General features: G+C 37.7%; 1 long non-coding RNA gene across 2 annotated transcripts in view; it reads left to right on the top strand.

Annotated features, from left to right (window-relative positions):
- The first annotated feature begins 4,312 nt into the window (after positions 1-4,312).
- LOC109303447 overlaps positions 4,313-5,095 on the top strand; it is a 113,280-nt gene continuing 112,497 nt past the window's right edge. Inside the window, exon 1 of one of the 2 annotated variants that reach the window (XR_002099117.1) lies at positions 4,313-4,563. This is a non-coding gene — a long non-coding RNA (uncharacterized LOC109303447). The remainder of the gene's footprint in view (positions 4,564-5,095) is intronic. The other variant, XR_002099116.1, reaches the window with a different exon arrangement.

Genomic DNA, 5,095 nt, shown 5'->3' with positions numbered 1-5,095 from the left:
GGCAGTCACCCCAATTCACCCCACCCCCCCTCCAGGGATGGCCCTGTCTGTCTTTATGAACAGACCTTAAACACTTCTCTGTGTGTGTGTGGTGTTTTGACTCCACACCTGCTTGCATGGATAGGAGAATGAGAGAATGGATCAAAACCCAAGTTGGGTTACCACTTTACACTAAGGATACAGGCAAAATCATTGACGTGCTAGATAGTTCTTCAGCACCATTCCCCTAATTCATCTGACGGACAGACAAGTTTTCCAAGTAGTCTAGGAAAGGATTTTAGAGACATTCGTCCCTGAGATCCACTACACTATAGATCTACCATTAGTATCAATATAACACTGCAGCCAGCACTTTCATACTCATTTCAGTTCTCCACAACCCTGTACTTACACTAAATACTTATGTGAAGTTTTAAGATCTAGGAATCCTAGCTGGTTCAGTTAGGACTCGTATCCTATCAACCTCACAGGAGCAATTTTTCATTACAATGTACTATACTGAAGTCTTCCTTTTTCTTGCTTTTGTGTATCTATTTATAAGACCCCTGGAAAATACTGAATCAATAATAAAGTTAGGATATGAATCAATGGGTCTCATTGATTCCAGTGAGCTTTGGGTCAGGATTCTAGGATTTCTATGAAGCGTGTCACTTTTTTAGAAAAGGACCATTTCAGTCACCACTTTCACTTCCCCTTTCCCACACACCCACTGCCAAGCTTCCCTTTCCCTTTGTTAACCTGTTTGACAGCCAAGGTGATATTCTTTTGTTTCCATTTTTCATTGCACAGTGCCATAATTATCCCGTCAGATTCTTGATCTGTGACCAGTAGCTTATGAGATTCCAACAAGCAGCCATTGTTGTAAGTCATCTTCTTTATTACACTTATGAAGAATCCAACAATGTCAGTTAAAACTTTTCTTAAAGTACACAATATGTGAGTGTAATGTGGGATTATATTGCAGCTCTAACAAGTAAACATTTGAATTTAGAGCAGCTAAAGCAAAGAAAAGAGCTTTATAATTGTTCACTGCAGACTAGAAGTCTGCAGGAATCCAGAAGAGAATGATAGATTTGGAGGATATTTAGAGCATATCCTTCTTACACCTGCTAAGAGTTCTAATTGTTTCATTATTGGGATAAACAATATGCCATCTCTATGTGAACACAGGCAGAGCTTATGAAATATTTCTCATTAAAACCATGCTGTACAAATAGCTATAAAATAACCATAGAGCGGCATGTTTGGGAATGAGGCTGGTTTGGATCACCACAGGAGATGCATTGATATTAGTCATTCTGCCAATGTTCACAACATTGCTCAATTTATTGATTCTATGCTGAAGGGAAAAAAGCCAATGTATCTGTTGTTTGTTTGTTTGTTGTTTTTTGAAACAAAAACAAAAGAACTGCATAAATAAAAAATATTTTTTTCTGTTACTAGGTCTGTAACATGACTTCCTTTGCTAGCACACTTAATGACATAAAACTCCAGGATGAAACAGTAATAAGCCAAACTAATTACACAACCTAAGATCTTAGGTTCCTGTAAATCAATATTCAGAACATTTTAGAATACATTTGAACAATGTAGATGTAAAGGTCAAGTTACACCTTTCATATTTCCTAGGCTCAAAATATTTAAAATATTTTCTTTCCTGTTTAGAAGGGGGAGAAATGAATGCATTTAAATACATTTGTGATATTTTTGTCAATTATTTATCTATACCAAATAAGCATGAGGCAATTTGGTGCTTTGAATACTTTCTTGCATTTTAATTATATGAGTTTCTTTCCATGCAGCATAAGAAAAACAAAGAAGTGACCTCTCAGCAGCTATTTCAAGTAGTGCTGGGTAATACATAATTTATCCATAAGAATATGGACACTCAGCATTGGAGTTTAATAAATAATACATCTGGATACTTTTATAGTTCATTGGCATATCTCTCCTAAATACGGGGCTTGTGTTTTCTACTGAATTCTGTATTTGGATAAGAATTATTCTTCATTCCTTCGATAAAAAAATGAAAATATTTTGTGAGGAGTGGAAAGGGGACTTTTCGTCTGCATGTAACTTTTACTCATAGTTTTCTCAGACCCAGTGTGATTCTTTCTCCCAGCTCTGAGGAGTAAAACATGATACCCATGTTATTCCATGCAGCATTGTTCTGATTTAACAGTGTAGGCAAGCTTAGTGATCTTGTTTGTCAGTTTTCACACCAAATAAAGTAAATGTTGCTTAGATGCTCCAGAATGATTATGTTCACCTTCAGGTCATTTCACAATAACCTGTTGCAGATCTAATTCACAAAATGCAATGTCATCTCCCATCCTTATTAAGGTAATTGACCCTCCTACTGAATTAATAATCCACAATCTGCTTGCTTAAATGTGCTTGCTACTAAATTACTGTCCTAATGTCTAAATGGTAATTTATTTTGATGAGATATTTCAGTTTGTTGCTCCTCTTATTCACTTAAATCATCCTGGATTGATGGGAGATTATTGCTTACATTTATCAAAAGAGAAAAATGTGGAAGTCTCAAAATTGGTCAGGGATTTTTTTTATAATTTCTAACCAATTTTAGTTACTTTCCCTTAGCCATTCAGACATGAAATTGTAGGTGAAAAACTAAGTTATTCACATTCAAACACTCAGTGTATACCTAATTTGACATTACAAGTTTATTGCCTATGAAACAGATTTTTCTTGTTTCCAATATCCCTTTATGTCATGTATTCTAATCAGCTATATAAATTTACTTGAATTTTTAACATAATATAAAATATACATTTTTAAAGAGGGTTTACAATTTCATTATTGTTAGATATTTTTCCACTTTCTAATAGAAATGATGGGCCTATATGCTTCAGACTACTATGGAAAACTTTGAATGCTTAGGCTCCCACATGCTTATGGAAGAAGTATGGTGAATGTTTTCCGGTTCACGTGCTGCCTGCCCTCAGCTGTTCCCATCTCAAATGAGTCTCAATAATACTGACAGAAAAAGGAATAAAGAGGAGATATGTATTTTTTTGTCCCTCATTTCCCTCATTTAAGTGGTCATTTTGCATCGGAGAACTACCTGTCTTGTTTTCCTCCAACTTTTACCACCTGTTATCCACTCCCTGTCCCATAACCCCTTATGTGCTAGGGTTTGGTTGATCTTAGTGTTGAACTGTACCTACATTCAGGGAGGTGAGATGGGGCAAAAAAAATGGCCGCATGAGCTAACTTTATTTACCCATGTGCAGACCTTGCACTTAGATCTACTTAACTAGTGGGGGCTAGACTGAGCAAAAACTTGACCAGCCTGATCTCACTTACTTCACTTGGACTAAGTTAGATCAGGCATGGGTTAGCCTGATCTACTAAATGTCTGTACAAATTCAGAGAGCAGCCCTGTGACTACACTTTTCCTACCTGCCTCCACACACCCTGACCAGGCTATTTTTAGCCCCTTCAGGCAATCCCCACCAACCTTCTCCCATTTCTCTTCCATCCTTGGCAAACCACACCAGACCTGTTAGCCTCCACCCCCAATTTACATAGATCATGTTCCCAGCACAGTTTCTTGCAGTGGCAACAAACAGGGACTGATCTATAATCCTGCAGTTTAAAGAACATGTGCACATGTTTGGAGTATAACCCCAGGGATGGGAAAACCCAGCACTCACCCTAGCCATGGAGATGTGCTTTTCCTGTCCTTCCCATCCCTCCCCACTCCCTGACTGGGCTATCTTTACCCTTTCTACTCCCCCCACGCAAAGACAATTTGCTCTCCCATCCCATACACCCACTAACCCCTGTCCCCTCTGGACTCACCAGCCTCCTAACTCCACCACCCCTTCCTGGACGTTACAACCTTCCTGTGGACCTGGTATCTTTCCATTGATCCTGCCAACCCCCCTGCGGACCCATTAGCCCCCTCAATCTTTCTTGCCCCTTTCCCATACTCTAATTTACTTAGATCATATTCCCAGCCTGGCTCCCATCAATGGCAACTGTGTGTACATGTAGGGAACAGATCTACAATCATGTTGCTTAAAGTAAGCCATGTAATAATAGGTCAGGTCTCACAAAGTTGAGAAAATGGCCTTACATTTTAACGTCTGACTTCGGTGCCTCTGCTAATCTTAGCATGGCAAATAAATATACATTTCCTCAAAGTGTAACCAACAAAGCTAGCACAGCTATAAGCTAATTTGAAAATATGCCCCATTTTGATAGTTATTTAAACTAAGTTTATTTTTTGGTTCCCCCCCAATTCAATAATAAAACCTGAAGCATGTTGAGGCTGTCAACCAAAGCAAATCCTCACAATCCCTCTGCACACAAATCAGCATTAAAGACGGACTTGATACCTTGTGCTAGGATGTAAGTAACTTTTGCAAGCTATGGAGAATTTGATCAAGTTCATACCTGAATGAGAGTTCTTGAAGAAGACCTTTGAAACTAAACATCATCTATGCTTTACCTCGGCACTGCTGTATTTCTTGGATGAAGGAGAGATCTGTGACATTTGGCTAATCAAGGCCTGATCCTACAACCCTTCTTTGTGTGAGTAATCTGAATGAAATCAAACGTGCTATTTGCCTAAGTAAAGGTATTCAGGAATGCGTCCTCAATTTATGAGATATTTAGCAATTCAGAAAGTGTTCATTATTAAGGGGAAGAATCCAAGAGAAATATATTTGGATGTTTTGTAGCATTTACAACTGTAGAATTAAATTATTTTATGTTTTGCATTATATTGCTGTGACAGAACTGTTGCTTAGCTCTTATTCAGATGACAAGTATTTGTGAAAGAAAAACTGCAGTATGTAGGCTAGGTATCCTGGACATCGGGCAGATTGGTCATTGTTTACTACTAATCTCATTTCACTGAAGCACAACAAACGAGTTGTCTCAACTGCTATATTTCAGCTTACATAATATTCTGTAGCTACCTCAGCAATATTGTCAGCATTTTGATTTCTCGTATATGTTATGTGTTTTCTATATCTTGTTAGTCTCCTCAGGCCAGCCTCCTTCCGTACTGTATGTAAAAAAAATATATATATATACATATATATATATATATATATATATA

Source organism: Gavialis gangeticus, unplaced genomic scaffold (assembly GCF_001723915.1).
Source record: "Gavialis gangeticus isolate Ggan-Ray unplaced genomic scaffold, GavGan_comp1, whole genome shotgun sequence".
Classification (NCBI taxonomy): Eukaryota; Metazoa; Chordata; order Crocodylia; family Gavialidae; genus Gavialis; species Gavialis gangeticus.
This window is presented reverse-complemented; position numbering and strand designations above follow the sequence as displayed.